Raw genomic sequence first — 17,314 nt, 5'->3', positions numbered from 1 at the left:
AGCGGTGTTACGTGGGAGCTACGCGAAGCTCCCTCTATCACCCGCGCAGCTGCATTCTGGACTAACTGAAGCCTCCGAGTGCACTTCAAGGGGAGCCCCATATAGAGAGCATTACAATAATCCAAGCAAGAGGTAACGAGCGCGTGAGTGACTGTGCACAAGGCATCCCAATCAAGGAAGGGGCGCAACTGCCGAACCAGGCGAACCTGGTGGAAGGCCCTCCTGGCGACGGCCGTCAAATGGTCTTCAAACGACAGCCGTTCATCCAGGAGGACACCTAAGTTGCGCACCCTATCCTTTGGGGCCAATTACTCGCCTCCAACAGTCAGCTGCGGCTGCAGCTGACTGAATCAGGATGCTGGCATCCACAGCCACTCCGTCTTGGAGGGATTAAGCTTGAGCCTGTTTCTCCCCATCCAGACCCGTACGGCTTCCAAACACCGGGACAGCACTTCAACAACTTCATTGGGGTGGCCCGGGGTGGAAAAGTACAGCTGAGTATCGTCAGCGTACAGCTGGTAACTCACCCCGAAGCCACTGATGATCTCACCCAACGGCTTCATATAGATGTTGAACAGAAGGGGCGAGAGAATCGACCCCTGCGGCACCCCACAAGTGAGGCACCTCGCGGTCGACCTCTGCCCCCCTGTCATCCAGCGCTGTCCGAAGACGTCTCCGTGGTCATGTGACTGGCATGACTCAATGCCAAAGGCACATGGAACGCTCTTACCTTCCCACCAAAGGTGGTCCCTATTTTTCTACTTGCATTTTTTTTACGTGCTTTCGAACTGCTAGGTTGGCAGAAGCTGGGGCAAGTAATGGGAGCTCACCCCATTATATGCAGCACTAGGGATTCGAACTGCTGAACTGCCGACTTTTCGATCAACAACCTCAGCGTCTTAGGTTGTCTGAGGATCGACAACCTCACTGAGCCACTGCGTCCATTTATTATATATTTATGAGTATGTATCTAATAAGAGGAGTGTGTACATAGATCTTCTTTAAGGCTTATTTCTTCATAAAGCCTGCTCACACTTTTTAAGTTAACTTGCCTTTTCCCCTTTTCCTGGGTTTTTTTTTTCTTTCCCGGATTTAAACCCCACTAAAGTACTTGAAACTCAACAGCGATAGCTGACATTTCTTCTGTAGCTTGAATTCATTTTAGAAAACTGTCTGGCTGTATGAAATGTAGAAAGTGGGGAAGGGTCTCGCTTCGTACGGCTGTTTTCTTTGCCTCTCTCTGTTTGTCTTTTTAAGTTCTTGCCTGGCTGAGAAGAAGGAGCACCTGCTTGAGGTGGTGTCAGCTGAATTTCATCCTTTTAAATTAAGCATCACTTGTTGAAGTGGCTTCAACCTGTATTCTGCTAAAGCAAATGCAATTCCAGATTTATTTTGTTTGCGGACGAGCTAACTCAATCAGAAGCGAGAGCAACTCGCAGGCATATCCCTTGGGGTCTTCTGTTCCACCATGATTTGATTGGGTTTCTTGTAGGACTCTCAAACTTTTTGCCTGATTTGATTTTGGGCTGGCGTGTGTGTGTGTGTGTGTGTGTGTGTGTGTGTGTTTATGTGTGTGTCTCCGGCTGCAGAATTGGAGAAGGCAAACTGGGAAAAAAAAAACAGCCAAAGAGGTAAGTTTTGCTATCTGTATAATGACAGCAGTAGAATTCGCAATAATCAGCTCTGATATTAATAATATATTGTTTTATAATATAGAAAGCAGGAATGCGGTGGCTCAGTGGCTAAGACGCTGAGCTTGTCAATCGAAAGGTCGGCAGTCCAGCGGTTCGAATCCCTAGTGCTGCGTAACGGGTTGAGCTCCTGTTACTTTTTTTTTTAATTTATTTCATTTTGTCACAACAGTATACACAAACATTGTCAAATAAAACAACATATCTAGAAGAATATATATATATATATATATATATATATATATATATAAGTAAAAAATATGCATCAACTATATTAATTTGATATAATGAAGGGAACAATAGGACAGGAACGGTAGGCACTTAGCAGTTCGAAAGCATGTAAAAAATGCAAGTAGAAAAATAGGGACCACCTTTGGTGGGAAGGGAACAGCGTTCCATGCACCTTTGGCATTGAGTCATGCCAGCCACATGACCATGGAGACGTCTTTGGACAGTGCTGGCTTTTCGGCTTTGAAACGGAAATGAGCACTACCCCCTAGAGTCAGGAATGACTAGCACATATATGCAAGGGGAATCTTTACCTTTAATATAGAAAGCAAATGTAGATTTGTCTATCCACGTCTATCATATTTGCAATTTCATCTGCTAGGAAAGGAACTACCCTTTTTAAATATATATATATATTAGACTACGTGCCCAATGACAGATGTTTCATACACATCTCCTAATTTTGAGACACGATAAGAAAAACAAATTTACAAGTTTCAGGGCATTCTAGATAGGATGAATTTCAGCGGTTCAATTTAGGGCCATCTTGGAGGCCCGCAAGGAGTATAAAAAGGGTGAGATAGCAGCCTCCCACTCCATTTCCACGGCTCCCATTTTTAAATTTATTTTTATCCCAAAGTTATTCTTTTTACAAATAACTCAAGGCGGTGAACATACCCAACATATCCTCCTATTTTCCCCACTACAATGCCGTGTGGTAGGTTGGGCTGAGAGACAGAGAGTGACTAGCCCAGAGTCACCCTGCTGGCTTTGGTGCCTAAGGCCCGACTAAGATTCATGGTCTCCTGGTGACTGGCTCAAAGTCACCAGCTGGCTTTTGTGTTTAAAGCAGGACTAGAATTCACAGTCTCCTATTTTCTAACCACTGGACCAAACTGCCTTTTTCTTTTAAGAAAAGCAAGCAGGCAAAATGTGTAATGTTCTTAAAAATAAGCTCTTTGGTTCCTCCTTCCCTTTTGAAGAGCACCATTTTTTCAATAAGAAAAAGGCAAAATATGGAATTTTTTGAATAATCTGCACGCATTTAAAACTAAGGAAGAACTTCAAACATCTTCTCACCTCTCCTCCCCCCCAAACTCAACAGTGAAACCCTATGCCATGTGTTTGCTGACCTCCCTCCACCTAATTAATTTCTCCGAGGAGAAATTTCCTAATGGTGAGAACTCATGGATAACACGTAGGAATGGAATCACAAAAAATGAATTCATCAAAACAAGAGTTATTTTGGGGTCTCTAAGAATAGGGAGCCGCTCTGAGCTTTAAAAGGCGGCAAGGTTAAGATCCTTCTATTGGAAGAAATGTCCTTCTGGGTTCAGTTCCAAATGGGGAGAAAAAGACACTGGAAACATGGTGGCTGTTTGGAAAGATGGTTTTTAATGGTGGAGAGGATCACATGCTTTGAAGACCTTGGGTGAAGAGGAAAAAAAGGGAAGAGATGCTGAGAGTGCCTGGGTTTTATGTCCTCTCTGGGCTTTTGAAATTGAGCTTGTGTTCTGATTGGTTGTCAGACTCCCATGGGGCCACGCAGGGGTAACTTTGTAGGTTGTGTTTTTGAGCTTGGTTGAGCCTTGCTGGGTGATGATGTAATGAAAGGGGTTTGAGATTCCTATTATAGCTCTGTCTGAAGGAGGTAGATCTTTGTTATGTAGAATGGACTGGCCCAGGCCTTAATGGCCCATTGACAAAGGTGGGGGGCAGCTGACTTTCTGACTCCCTTTTAGGAAAAATATTCTGCCCTTTTAATATTTCCTAAAATAACTCATTTTCCTAGGAGAGGGATGGATGCTAACTTTCTGCACTTCCTTTGTATGTGAAAAGGTGGGAAGGTAAAAGAAAAGTTTTACGGTGATTGTTCGGCTTTTGAAAACTCGATTCCTTCCTTGGCATCTCAACTTGTTCAGAGGTGCCGAAACCTTGAGACAGCTTAAGAGGTCCTTCTATGAACAGCTGCTTTGAGCGAAACCAACAAGGAGGCTCAACAACTTTCTATCCTCCTTTGTAGAACGGAATTAGCATTCTTAAATCCCACTTGGTCGGCAGGATGCTAGGGTTTGTCACCTTGTCGCAGGTGCTCATTCCAGCCTTTGTAGCACCAGCTGAGTGTTTTTCAATCTCTCTCTTTCTCTCTTTTTGTTGGTGCTTGTATGTGTGTCTTTTTTTTTTTTTTTTGGCTTTTGCTTTGGTTTTATTTGGAAATAAAATGTTTGGGCGATGGAAGGCACCCAGAAAGCATAGCAAAATTCTGCAGAATGGGCTTTTTGAACGTATGTGTGTATCGTTACTAGTCATAAGAATAGAATAGAATAGAATAGAATAGAAAAGATATGTTCATCAAGAATTCTAAGGCACAACACTTAAGGATAGTTATAGAATAGAATAGGATAGGATAGGATAGGATAGGATAGAATAGAATAGAATAGAATAGAATAGAATAGAATAGAATAGAATAGAATAGAATAGTATTTTTTATTGGCCAAGTGTGATTGGACACACAAGGAATTTGTCTTGGTGCATATGCTCTCAGTGTACATAAAAGAAAAGATACCTTCATCGAGGTACAACATTTACAACACAAATGATGGTCAATATATCAATATAAATCATAAGGATTACCAGCAACAAAGCTACAGTCATACAGTCATAAGTGGAAAGAGATGGGTGATGGGAACGATGAGAAGATTAATAGAACTGCAGATTTAGTAAATAGTTTGACAGTGTTGAGGGAATTATTTGTTTAGCAGAGTGATGGCCTTCGGGAAAAAACTGTCCTTGTGTCTAGTTGTTCTGGTGTGCAGTGGATAGGATGATGGTGATGAAAATCCATTAGCATAGAGCTGTGATGGCGTACTGATGGCATGCATGCCGGAGGTGGCACGCAGCGCCCTCTCTAATGGCACACGAGCCGTTGCCCCAGTTCAGCTCTGCTATGCATGCACATGGTCCTCCCGCTGGCCAGTTGGTCTTTGGGTATCTGCTACAGCTGTGTGTGTGTGTGGGAGTCACGTGCATGTGGTGGGTTTCAAAATTTTTACTACTGGTTCTGTGGGTGCGGTTTGGTGGGCGTGGCAGGGGAAGGATACTGTAACATCTCTGTTGTGTCTCCATCCTCACTCTGGAGTAACGAGCTGGCCTTCAGCCAGTGGATACACGGCTCTTATCTGGCCAGGAAAACGCAGCTGCCTGCCAAAAAGTTCAAACAGATTAAGACTTCAGCTCACTTCGACACGGTTCAGCTAATTTGCTTCCCGTAGAACTGAAAGCAGTCCCAAAACTCTTTATATATCCTGTGGGGTGGGGCTCCTGCCCCACCCTTCCCTTTGATGATGCTGCCTCTCTAATCTTCTGAAGCGCGGCTCAATCCAGGCTTGATTGGTATGATTATTAGCTGTGTCTGCCTGAGGAAGGGAGGAATCAGGGGATGTTGGTCTCATTAGGTCCTCCAACTGGCCTGGTTCTGGCTCCTGGAGCCGGGCCAAAGGAATCGGTGCTCCTGAGGTAAGCCTTACCGGCCCTTCCCCCTCACTCTCAGAGTCACTTTCGGGCATGGGGCCAGGTTCGGAGGCTAGAGCCACAACAATCTCCATTCCCACCCCACTCCAGGGGAAGGTTACTGCAAAATCCCCATTTCCTCCCAATCAGCTGGGACACTGGAGACAGAGAGTAGATGGGGGTGGGGCCGGTCAGAAGTTTTACTACCGATTCTCCAGAACTGGTCAGAACCCTCTGATGTGCGGGGTGTGGGGTGTGTGTGTGGGGCCTTACGTATGTATGTGGGGCAGGGTGTGTGCGGGGCACACGTGTGCATGTGCGGGGTGTGGGGTTGTGCAGGGGGTCTCACGTATATGCGGGGGGGGGGGCCGGAGTGTGTGCGGTGTGCATGCGTGCATGTGCTGGGGGCAGGGCGCATGTGGGGGAGCACATGCATTGCATTTTTGGGGTCCGGGCACACATGCGCACATTTGCGCAAGCTTGGGCTTTGGGCACTCTGTCCAGAAAAGGTTACCCATCACTGGCATAGAGTCCCTTCCCTTCCATGGGAACAACCACCAGTGTGAATGACTGATCAATACATGCAAGGCACCGTCTTGGAATTTTGATAAGGACCAGGAAAGCAAAAAGGACGTGGGCGGAAATGTAAAGAAGCAAAAAGCAAAACAAAAAACAAGCAAATTAGCCAACCAACCAATAAAAGCCTTTCAGGCACCAATTCTTCATGGAGAAAAGTCCTAGCGTAACTAGCCATCGTATACAGGTAGTCCTCGACTTACGACCACAATGAGGTCCCAGAATTCTGATGCTGAGTGGAAACATTTGAAAAGTGAGCGTGGCCTGCATTTTATGACCTTTCTTGCTACCGTTGTTTAGTGTATCATCGTAGTTAAGTTAGTAAACCCCAGAGGTTTTATCCAAACGGTTCGAACAGGTTCGGGTGAACTGGTAGCTCCGACGATCAGTTGGCCCCGCCCACCCACCCCCGTTCTATCCTGTCCTTTATTTCCTGCTTTGTAGCTCATCTCAATCGCATAGCACAGCTGACTTCCCCCCCTCGCTGTTCTACTTACCGTTGCTGACTTGGAAGGTAAGCAGCTGAGCTTCTAAATGCTCCATTTTCAGTGCTGCGTGCAAGCGCCTTGGGCACCCAAAGCGTGCGCTCACCGAACCGATTGGATCTGACAACCAATCAGAATACAAGCTCAAATTCAAAAACCCAGAGAGGGTATAAAACTCGAGCCCTCTCAGCATCTCTTCCCGTTTTTCCCCCCCTTCACCCAACATCTTCAAGGCATGTGATCCTTTTCCACCCTTAAAAACCATATTTCCAAGCAGCCTCCATGTTTCCAGTGTTTTTTTCTTCCCACTTGGAATTGAACCCGGAAGGACATTTCTTCCAACACTTACTTACTTACTTACTTACTTATTTATTTATTAAATTTTTATACCGCCCTTCTCTGAAGACTCAGGACGGTGTACAGCAAAATAAAACACCAATAATCAAAAATTTTTAAAATACAATATCCAGTTAAAAATCTAATTCAATAGCTGTATGTTAAAAATATTAAATAAGGAAATTACAAAATTACAAAATAGATTAAGACCCCTATTAAAAGCCACTAAAAACCCACAGTGTTAAAATTAATCAATCAATTAGGCCAGCCCCGCTTGGTGAAAAAAGAAGGTCTTGAGCTCGCGCTTAAAGGTCCGAAGATCAGGGAGAAGACGCAGTCCCACAGGTAGATCGTTCCACAGGGCCAGAGCCCCCACAGAGATACACTTAAGATACTTAAGATACACTGTTGTTTTTTTGTTGTTTTTCCAGAAGGGCCTTCTTTCTTTTCGCAGTGGTTTTGTGTTTTGGCTCGAGGTATCGCTAAGAAGAAAGAAGAGGCAATAAATTGCCCTTATTACCTTAATCATTGCAAGATTGCTGAATAAGCTTCCCTCCACCTCTAGAATTCACATCCTAGCGGCTGCTACAGCTCTTTTAAGATTAGCCGCTGCTTCCAAGGAGCAAAGAATATGAGTTAATCAATATAAAAGGCATTAGGAGTGCATTGAGTATCATGTGCAACCAACTCTTCCATACAGTTCAGATTCCGATTGTTATCTCTGGGGAGTTTACACATTTGATGTGAATTATTGCAGTCATAATTTCCTCGGATGTATTTTCCTTGCAAATTGCCAATGAAAAGCTGCGAGGTAGGACAATTTTTTCTTCTTCTTCGGTCTCCTTCTCAAGCCCATTTCTCATGGAGTTCTTCTCCTCCTCCATTTACTTCCAGAGCTTGGAACCATGCCTGAATGAGTAGAGACGTGAGGATAAAAAGAAGGGATGAGGACCGCCTAATGAAAGAATTTGGCCAAAATAAGTGTCCAGGTTATCATACATATTCAGAACTTGTCTTGGCTGTAGGCTAGAATTTAGGAACGATTGCAGGAACTGGGTATGTCTAGTCTAGTGAAAAGAAGGACTAGGGATGACGTGATAGCAGTCTTTCAATATGTTCTGACCCAGCTCTATAAATCCTCTGTATTTAAATCAATGATTCCTTTATTAGGAGCGCCAGCAGCCCTGGCAAAAAAAGTTTCTCTCTCAATGCAGGCTAAGCAGTCTGTCTGGCAGGAAGATAAATAGTTGTCTGCCACATCTATTCAATTCTGCCCCCTGCCTTTTATCTCCCGAGCTAGGGTACGGCTTTGCTAGCAGCGGTGGCTCTTCCTTCCCAAGGATCAGCCCACAGATTTCCACTGCTTTCCTCTCCTCTGCCTTCTGCACATCCACGCGCCAGGCACTGGACCCAGCTGTTCCTCCTCTTCCTCATCAGCCATCTCCAGACCTGGGAGCTGTTGACTCTCCATCTGAGGGCTGACAGATGGCCCAGGCTCAGTCTCTCTCTCTCTCTCTCTCTCTCTCTCTTTCTGACAGCTCCATTCCCTCTTTCCCCTTGGAGCTCTCAGGTTCCCTTGAGGCTGACCAGGGGTGAAATCTACTTACCTTCCTTAACGGCTCTGAAATCCACATGTCCCGCACAAGCAAGGCAAGCATGTGTGCTTGCTTCACATGTGCACATAGACCATCTGTGCATGCGCAAAACCTTCTGTACATGCGCAGAAAGTAACAAACACATTACTTCCTGGTTAAAACCAGGAAGTAATGATACCTGGGCAGCGGGTGTTGCCGGTGGTTCAGCGATCGCTACTGGATTGCCAAACCACCGGCCGTGATTGCTACCGGATCACGAGATCCAGTCAGAATCGGGATAATTTCACCCCTGATGCTGACCCCGATTCCCACACCTCCTCCTCCTCTGATTCAGCTGCTGAAGCAGCTGGTGGCTGTACAGGCCACAACATGATATCTGAGAGGTACCACAAAGAAGAGGGTGGGGGATGTCAACCTATTTTCCAAAGCACCAGAAGGCAAGACAAGATACAATGGATGGAAACGAATCAAGGAGAGGAACAACCTATCAAGGAGAAATTTCCTAATGGTGAGAATGACTAAACAGTGGAATGCCTTGTCTTCAGAAGTTGTGGTTGTCCCATTGCTGGAATCTTTTAAGAAGAGACTGGATAGCCACTTGTCTGAAATACTATAGGGCAGGGCAGTGGTGGGGTTCTAACCGGTGTTACCATCGGTTCACTTTGCGCACATGCTTTGCACGCGATCGGCGCACGCGTGCTCACTTCACTCGCACGCATGCCAAACTTGTGCTCCGCGCAAGCGCATTCGGAGGCTGAACAGCTGAGGCATTACAATCCACTCTGCAGCACCGTTCAGCTGGGCTAAAAACAGAGAAATAAAAGTAGGTATAGCACGGGGCGGGCAGGAGGGCCCAGATGATGGTCGGAGCGAACCGGTTGGCTGTCACTTCACCATCTCCACTACCGGCTCTCCCGAACCAGGAGAACAACCCACCACTGGGGCAGGGGTGTCCAAACTTGGCAACTTTAAGACTTATGGACTTCCATTCCCAGAATTCCTCAGCCAGCTTTTGGAATTCTGGGGGTTGAAGTCCACAAGTCTTAAAGTTGCCAAGTTTGGACACCCCTGCCCTAGGGTATCCTGCTTGAGCAGGAGATTGGACTAGAAGATCTCCGAGGTCCTTTTCACCTCTGTTATTCTATGTTCTACTAGAAGTGGTTCATCCAAACAGTCATCATCTCTGCCAAACTTTCTGAATCAAAGTAGGCAAACTAATGGGTTGCAGTTTTCTACCTGCTGGCAGCTGCAACAAGTTATGTTAACAATTCATTGTGGTACATTATGTTCACCACAGGATACCTCTGTCAGTTAGAAATTAAATGCGTTATTAGTGGTAGCAATAAAGCTTGCTTGACCAGGGCTTCCATTTGATGTTTTATTTCATTCGGTAAAACATGGGCCATCACGTTCCAAAATGCTTTTCTGTTAGGATGTAAGCAATTTGCACTAAAAAATGGTATAAATAGCGGGAAGCATTAGGTATTCATCTCAGCTTGTTTCTTATGTTTGCATCCATACGGATATCTGAAGGTTAAAACTGAGGAGGCTCTCCTAAAAACCTTTGGGTGTTCAATAGGAAACCTATTCAGAACCTCAAAAATCACTGAATGAGGCTGCGATAGCACTTAGATTTATATGCCCACTTCATAGGGCTTTACTGCCCTAAGTGGTTTACAGAGTCAGCAAATTGCCCCCAACAATCCGGGCCCTCATTTTACCGATCTCGGAAGGATGGAAGGCTAAGTCAACCTTGAGCTGTCAAACTGTCGAACTGCTGGCAGCTGGAAGTTGGCAGAAGTAGGCTGCAGTACTGCATTTTAACCACTGTGCCACCGCAGGTCAAATCATAGCCATAAAAAAAATTCTGAGTCAACCTTGAGCCCTGTTAGGAATGAACTCCAGATTGTGAGCAGAATTAGCCTGCAAAAATTGCATTCTAACCACTGTCCCACAAGGGCTTTTAGGATTAGTTAGGAGACTATAACAGCTGAAATGCTGGCAGTCAGCAAAATTAGCCTGTAATACTGCATTCTAACCACTGCACCACCATGATTACTAGTAGAAGTCTTTAGAGGATTTTATGTACCAGAGGTGAAGGAATTGTCTTACATTTGTGCTCCTCCTCTCCTCTCCTCTCCTCTCCTCTCCTCTCCTCTCCTCTCTTCCCTTCCCCACTCTTTTCCCTCCCTCCCTCCTCCTCCTCCTCCTCCTCTCCTCCTCTCTCCTCTCCTCCCCTCCCTCCTCTCCTCTCCTCTCCTCTCCTCTCCTCACCTCTCCATTCCTCCCCTCCCCTCCCCTCTTCTCTCTTCTGCTCCGACATGGAGCAGTGAGTTCTCAATTCTCATATATCTAATCTAATCTAATCTAATCTAATCTAATCTAAATCAGGCCTGGAAGCCATCTGTTGTATTAGGCCTTCAGACCTGCCACATTTACTACTGTGGGAAACTGGGATGGGGGATTGTATGAAGCATAGGAGATATATAGTCATAATAACATTCCTTTCTCAGAGAGTCAAGGACATCTTGCCCTGCACCTGGAGTGGCGTAACTGGGAGGCATCTCCAGTGGGAACGATGCTTGATTGGATCATGTGACAGACATGTAGGTGTTGGGCAGGGACTTGAACTTTCCTTTGGGTGGGGAATACCTGGAAACTTTCAGATTCGGGTTTTCCCAGATGTGCCAATATGACATCTCTAATAAAATGTAACTTTGAGGAAACTCAAGCCTTGGAGTTTCCTTTCATTGGGGTTGTTACTTGGAACCCTGAACAAATCTAAATCTAAATCTAAATCTAAATCTAAATCTAAATCTAAATCTATCCAGATTTTGGCACTTCAAACCAAAACTTCACAGCAATAAGAAACAATCATTCTTTGAATTAGGAAAGAAAGCAAGAAATTGATCATCAGACGTAACTGAGTTTATTGATCTCTCTATTGATCATTCATTTTTACCCTTGTTCTGAAATATTTCTTTCTTCATCAACTGTCTCATCTAATCCACAACTCAATCCTCAATTCTTTCAGGAGCAAAGGGGCAGCTGGTTTGTCAACAAAGTCTTCTGCTAAGCTTGAAAAAAGTAACATGCACCTGTTCATGTTCAAAAGCACAGCAGCCTAAGAGACGAACATTGTCATCTTTTAGTTGGGTTTTATCAACTGCCAATGCATTTGATTGTCCTCGTGAGCCACTTGAGAGCTGAAAAAAAACCACACACCTTGGCTTGGAATTTTACCAACCTTGGCAACTTCATCCTGGGTGTCAGTTCTTTGGTTTGAGAGAGATCAAAAGAATGGAACAGGAAAGTCGAGCTTTTGAAATAGCTTGCCATCGGGCCCTCCACCAGCGTCCTAACTAACTGTCAACAAAATTGATCTCTGCTTTTACGTGGATGTGGAATATGGGCAGATGACTGCAGGCACATTAGCCAAATTGAAAGATTTCACATGAACTATCTTGCAGGTCTCTTGGCAAAACACTGTCAGATTTCACAGCTGTTCAGAGAATGAAAACAACAGATCATAAAGACCTTGATTATTTTTAATTTTTTATTTATTTACATTTACATCCCGCCCTTCTCCGAAGACTCAGGGCGGCTTACACTATGTTAGCAATAGTCTTCATCCATTTGTATATTATATACAAAGTCAACTTATTGCCCCCAACAATCTGGGTCCTCATTTTACCTACCTTATAAAGGATGGAAAGCTGAGTCAACCTTGGGCCTGGTGGGACTAGAACCTGCAGTAATTGCAAGCAGCTGTGTTAATAACAGACTGTCTTAACAGTCTGAGCCACAAGAGGCCATGATCTTGGTGAGTTCGTTTCTTGCAGTGACCTGCATCAATGTTACACTAATGCTCTAATCTGGAGTTTGTCCTTTTCAGATTTAGCCATCTTAGATTTCCGGTTGGCTATGATGTTGGATAGTTTCAGAATAACATGCTCCTACTGTTTTTACCTTATATAAAGCTTAGTGTGCATAATAGGAAGAATAGAGAATAGATACAGCTCACCTAACAAGGTTATCTATTCCTTAATTGTTTTAACAATAGTGTGACAACTACAGCTAAATCTTCCTTCACCTCTAGCATATTATTAAAATGCAGAAGCTTAAGCTAACAAGTGTTGTTTACCTTAGGTATATTATCAGAACTAACAGAATAATAGAGTTGGAAAGGGCCTTGGAGGTCTTCTAGTCCCACCCCTCTTCCAACCCTGCCATTTCAGACAAGTAGCTGTCCAGTTGTGAGGGTTCTGACAGGTGCCCTAATTAAGGATGCCCTAATTAGTTCATGAGCCAGGTTTCAAAAGAAATCCAGTTATTTATTAGGAGCAACGTGTCGGCACTTATCCAAGTGGAGTCAGCTTTGCCCCACGTAATTTACGGCCCCACTATGACCCTGTTTCCCCCTTCCTCCCTGGGTATGTCATAAATCACCTTCTCCAATGGAGCACTTTCACGGGCTGTAGAAAACATGCCCCTCATACTGGCTCTGGTATACGATTTGGAGAAAGGTATGCATGGAATGTGCTTCTGTTTGTGGTAGCCAAGGTATGCTGTCGGTTTCCTCCCCCACCAGTTCTTGCCTATGGCGACTTGAGAGGAGGCCTGGAATGCTTTACAAGTTGACACCAGTCCCTTCTTAAAAACCTCCAGTGATGAAGCACCCTCAACCTTCTGGTGCTTTGGAAAATAAGTTGACCCTTTCTTCTTTACGGCAGCCCCTCAAATATTGGAATACTACTATCATGTTACCCCTTGCCCTTCTTTTCTCTAGACTAGCCAAACCATAATCCTGCAACTGTTCTATACATGGACCCTCTATCATTTCAGACAAAGGGTTTATTTATTTTATTTTATTTTATTTTTCGTATTTTTATACCGCCCTATCTCCCTAGGGACTCAGGGCGGTTCACAGCCAGATAAAAATATACATATAAATACAAAATAAAACATCCATTAAAAAACTTATTACAGATGGCCAAATAATTAAAAATAACAATACAAATAATAAAATCCCCATTAAAACCAATTCGAATTTAAAATCTAGTCCAGTCCTGCGCAAATAAATAGATGTATTTATTTATTTATTATTTATTTATTATTCGAATTTATATACCGCCCTATCTCCCAAAGGACTCAACTGTTCTATACATGGACCCTCTATCATTTCAGACAAAGGGTTGTCCACTCTCTTTTTAAAAACCTCCAATGTTGGAGCACCCATAACCTCTGGAGGTGGCTATAGGTCTTCATTAATCTTCCCGTTGATTAATTGTTCTCACTATCAGGAATTCCATTGAAATGTTTGGGTTTCCAATCCTTGAATTTTAATTTAAAAAAAAAGTTATCTGGCAGATCCACAGCTAAATAACTTGTGGAAATCATGCAGGACTTGCATTGGGAAAAAGGAAGACTATTATTATTATTTTGTTCCTGTTTTTATTTGAAGAATTTCTTTCCTATGGCAATCTACGGCAGGGAGCAAATCTCTGATGTGCTGTTTTATTTGCTCTTATGCCCCGTTACATTTTTTACACAATGGGAAATCTTCGTAGAAACAAAGAGTTGTTTCTAGAAGAATACTTTTGGGAATTCTCCAGGTAAGAATTTAAATAACCATTTTGTTAAGCTTAAAGGGGAGCCTCAAGTTGATTAGCTGCCTCTATCTCTAATGCCCCTTATTTGTTTTGGAAATTAGAATCTATTTTTGTTACACCGTGTGATGTTGTCTCCTATACTAATGCTTCCATGTTGGAAGGACCAAAGCAGGGGTGAAATCCAACTGGTTCTGACAGGTTCTGGAGAACCGGTAGCAGAAATTTTGAGTAGTTTGGAGAACTGGCAAATACCACCTCTGGCTGGCCCCAGAGTGGGGTGGGAATGGAGATTTTGCAATATCCTTCCCACAGGAGTGGGGAGGGAATGGGGATTTTGTAGTATCCTTCCCCTGGAGTGGGGTGGGAATGGAGATTTTGCAATATCCTTCCCACAGGAGTGGGGAGGGAATGGGGATTTTGCGGTATCCTTCCCCTGTCACACCCACCAAGCCACACCACGCCCACGGAATCGGTAGTAAAAATATTTGGATTTCACCACAGGACCAAAGTGCTTCTGTGATTAAAGGATTTGCCAGTAACATCTCCCATCCAGCTGGGAGCTCATTTCATGTCTCCATGAAGTTGCCCACCAAAATGGCACCCATTTATTTATTCATGGTTGCCTGCTTACTCTTGCTGGGTAAGCAGGAGCTGACATGTGTGACGGGACCTCACCCCACACCCGATGTGGCAGCACCGGTTCTTGAACATGGGCTTGCTGATTATCAGGCCAGCATTCTTCTAACCTTGTGAGCCACCACACTATGTTGTCTCCCTGTGATTGCTGCACTCAGTGGCCACCAAGATCCTGAAAGGGGAAGAAATAACTTCTCAGTCTTTTCCCTCCCAAGTGTTCTGACCCAGCCTTTGCAAGTAATGATAAGCCACTTACTCACAAGTAAATCAACCCCTTTTCAAAACAGGGCAAGAACAGTCTTTTATACATGTGGATAAACAAAAACAGCAAACGTAATTAGTCCCAACAAACCTGGTTCTGGCCAAGGAATCATAATTGCTTGCTGTATACTAGAGAACGAACAGTTGTCAATCACAAACCCCTCCTATTTATTTCCCAGTCAGGGAGGGTCTGGCTACCGTCTACGCCTGCTTTTCCCTGAGAGCCGGCTTATTGCTTTCCTTTGTTCTCCTCTCCTCTCTATGCATAGGCACATCTGGGTTGGGCCCCATCTGTTCCTCCCCCTCACTTAGCTCAGGCCCCAAAGACAGCTGCCTCTCCACCTGAGGGAGGACAGAAGGGCCCGGCTCCACCTTAGTTTTTGTTGCTGTTTCCTTATCAGAGCCTTCCAAAGGCTCCGAAGCTGGCGCAGGATTACCCTCCACCTCTTCTGACTCATCTGACTCTGCTAGCTAGCTAGCTCTTTGCTGATTAGCTCTCTGCTAGCTAGTTAGCTCTGCTGGCAGCCAATGGGCCACAACACCAAGAGACTGAATGGTATTTGGATATGAATGGTATTTGGATAAGGGTACGGTATGGTGATCGCCCACAATATCAAGATTGAAGAATAAATTTAAGTTAACATGGTTTGAGATGCTCTTAGAAACCCAGAGTCATCTAGAAGATCTAGGAAAGGAGTGGGAATGCCTGGTTCTTATGTAACATCAGATTCTGTCCTCATGATAGTTCTTCATCTTCCGCATTGGGGGAAAAAAATCTAGAACATCCAGCAAATGTTAGTTTTTGGAAAACAAACCTGCTATTCACGATTTCATCTGCAGTAGTCCCAGGGAAACTTACAGAACTTAAATCTAGGTAAAGGTAAAGGTTGCCCTCAGACATATGTGCTAGTCGTTCCCGACTCTAGGGGGAGGTGCTCATCTCTGTTTCAAAGCCGAAGAGCCAGCGCTGTCCGAAGACGTCTCCGTGGTCATGTGGCTGGCATGACTAAACGCCAAAGGCGTACGGAACGCTGTTACCTTCCCACCAAAGGCAGTCCCTATTTTTCTACTTGCATTTTTTACCGGCTTTTGAACTGCTAGGTTGGCAGAAGCTGCGACAAGTAGCGGGAGCCTACCTGGTTACGCGGCACTAGGGACTCGAACCGCCGAAATTTCTATCGACAAGCTCAGTGTCGTAGCCACTGAGCCACCGCATCCCAACTGAAATCTAATTATTAATATTGGCGACTGGCAAGCAGTGATGCTTGTATGAACTGATTGGCAAAGGACTCTTTTTTTTTGTTTTTTTAATTTCTCAATCCTCATTTTTCAGGATAAGCTCTCTTCTCAGAATGGTTCTGTTTGTAAAAAACTTCCCCAAGTTTTCCATTGCGTTCTCAAACTGCTACTTTCCTTCTCTGAAGCATTCATTTTGGTGTCACCAAGCGTTTGAAATCGAATTATTATCTTATCACAAAAAAAAAAATCTCAGGAACTCAAAGCATTCTGAAACAAAGCAAACTGATTTTAATGTGTTCAATGAGAGCATTGTTATATTCTTAACGTGTATCACCAGCAGTTGACAGTTGAAAAAGAATAGAATCGTTTTAGATATATATTTTTTTATAAAAAATTAGTTATTACAGAAGGCATTCTCCATTTCTAAACACATATATATCTAATCAAGCAAAAACAAACCTCCCTCCAACCCCACCCACCCCAAAATCTTTAATGGTGTTAAAAATATTAAATATATACAATATATTTGAAAGCAAAAGCAATTCCTTTAAAACAAGTTTAGAAGATCAGTGGTTGACCCAGCTCTCAAATAATTGAAACAAGTTTTCATTTGCAAATAAGGAATGTTGGCATTACATAGAAATACTTTTAGGCTTTTTAGTGCACATTAATAATGTACTCTTCTTATCAAAAATATTTAATACCAGCCAAAAGAGAATTCTATGGTTAATGTATATTGAAATAGATCTGACCTAGAAGTTGATTTTTACTAGATTGAAATTTAAATACAGCTTTGAAAGCTGTTCGCCCAAAGCACGTGGGAAAAAATGATCAGCATATATATATATCCCCAGCCCCAAATATTCTTTCTTCAAACTTTTTTAAAGTGCAAGGTTCTGTGACTATTACTAGCAGATATAAAGATTTGAAGAATGTCATGCATTCTACAAAAGCTTGTGGAAGAATTGCTTGGGAAAAAAAAGATTATTTAATGAGAAAATCAGAGCTCAGATTAGAATCGGGTCACAGAAAAACTGTTGGTGTCAAATAGATGTTTTTGTTAAAGTTATTCTTTCAGTGGTATTTATTCAGCTCTGGGAATCATCAAGTATCAGAAGCTCTCACACTACTAAGTTGTTAAATGA

This window comes from Ahaetulla prasina, chromosome 11, assembly GCF_028640845.1.
Source record: "Ahaetulla prasina isolate Xishuangbanna chromosome 11, ASM2864084v1, whole genome shotgun sequence".
NCBI classification, from domain to species: Eukaryota; Metazoa; Chordata; class Lepidosauria; order Squamata; family Colubridae; genus Ahaetulla; species Ahaetulla prasina.
This window is presented reverse-complemented; position numbering follows the sequence as displayed.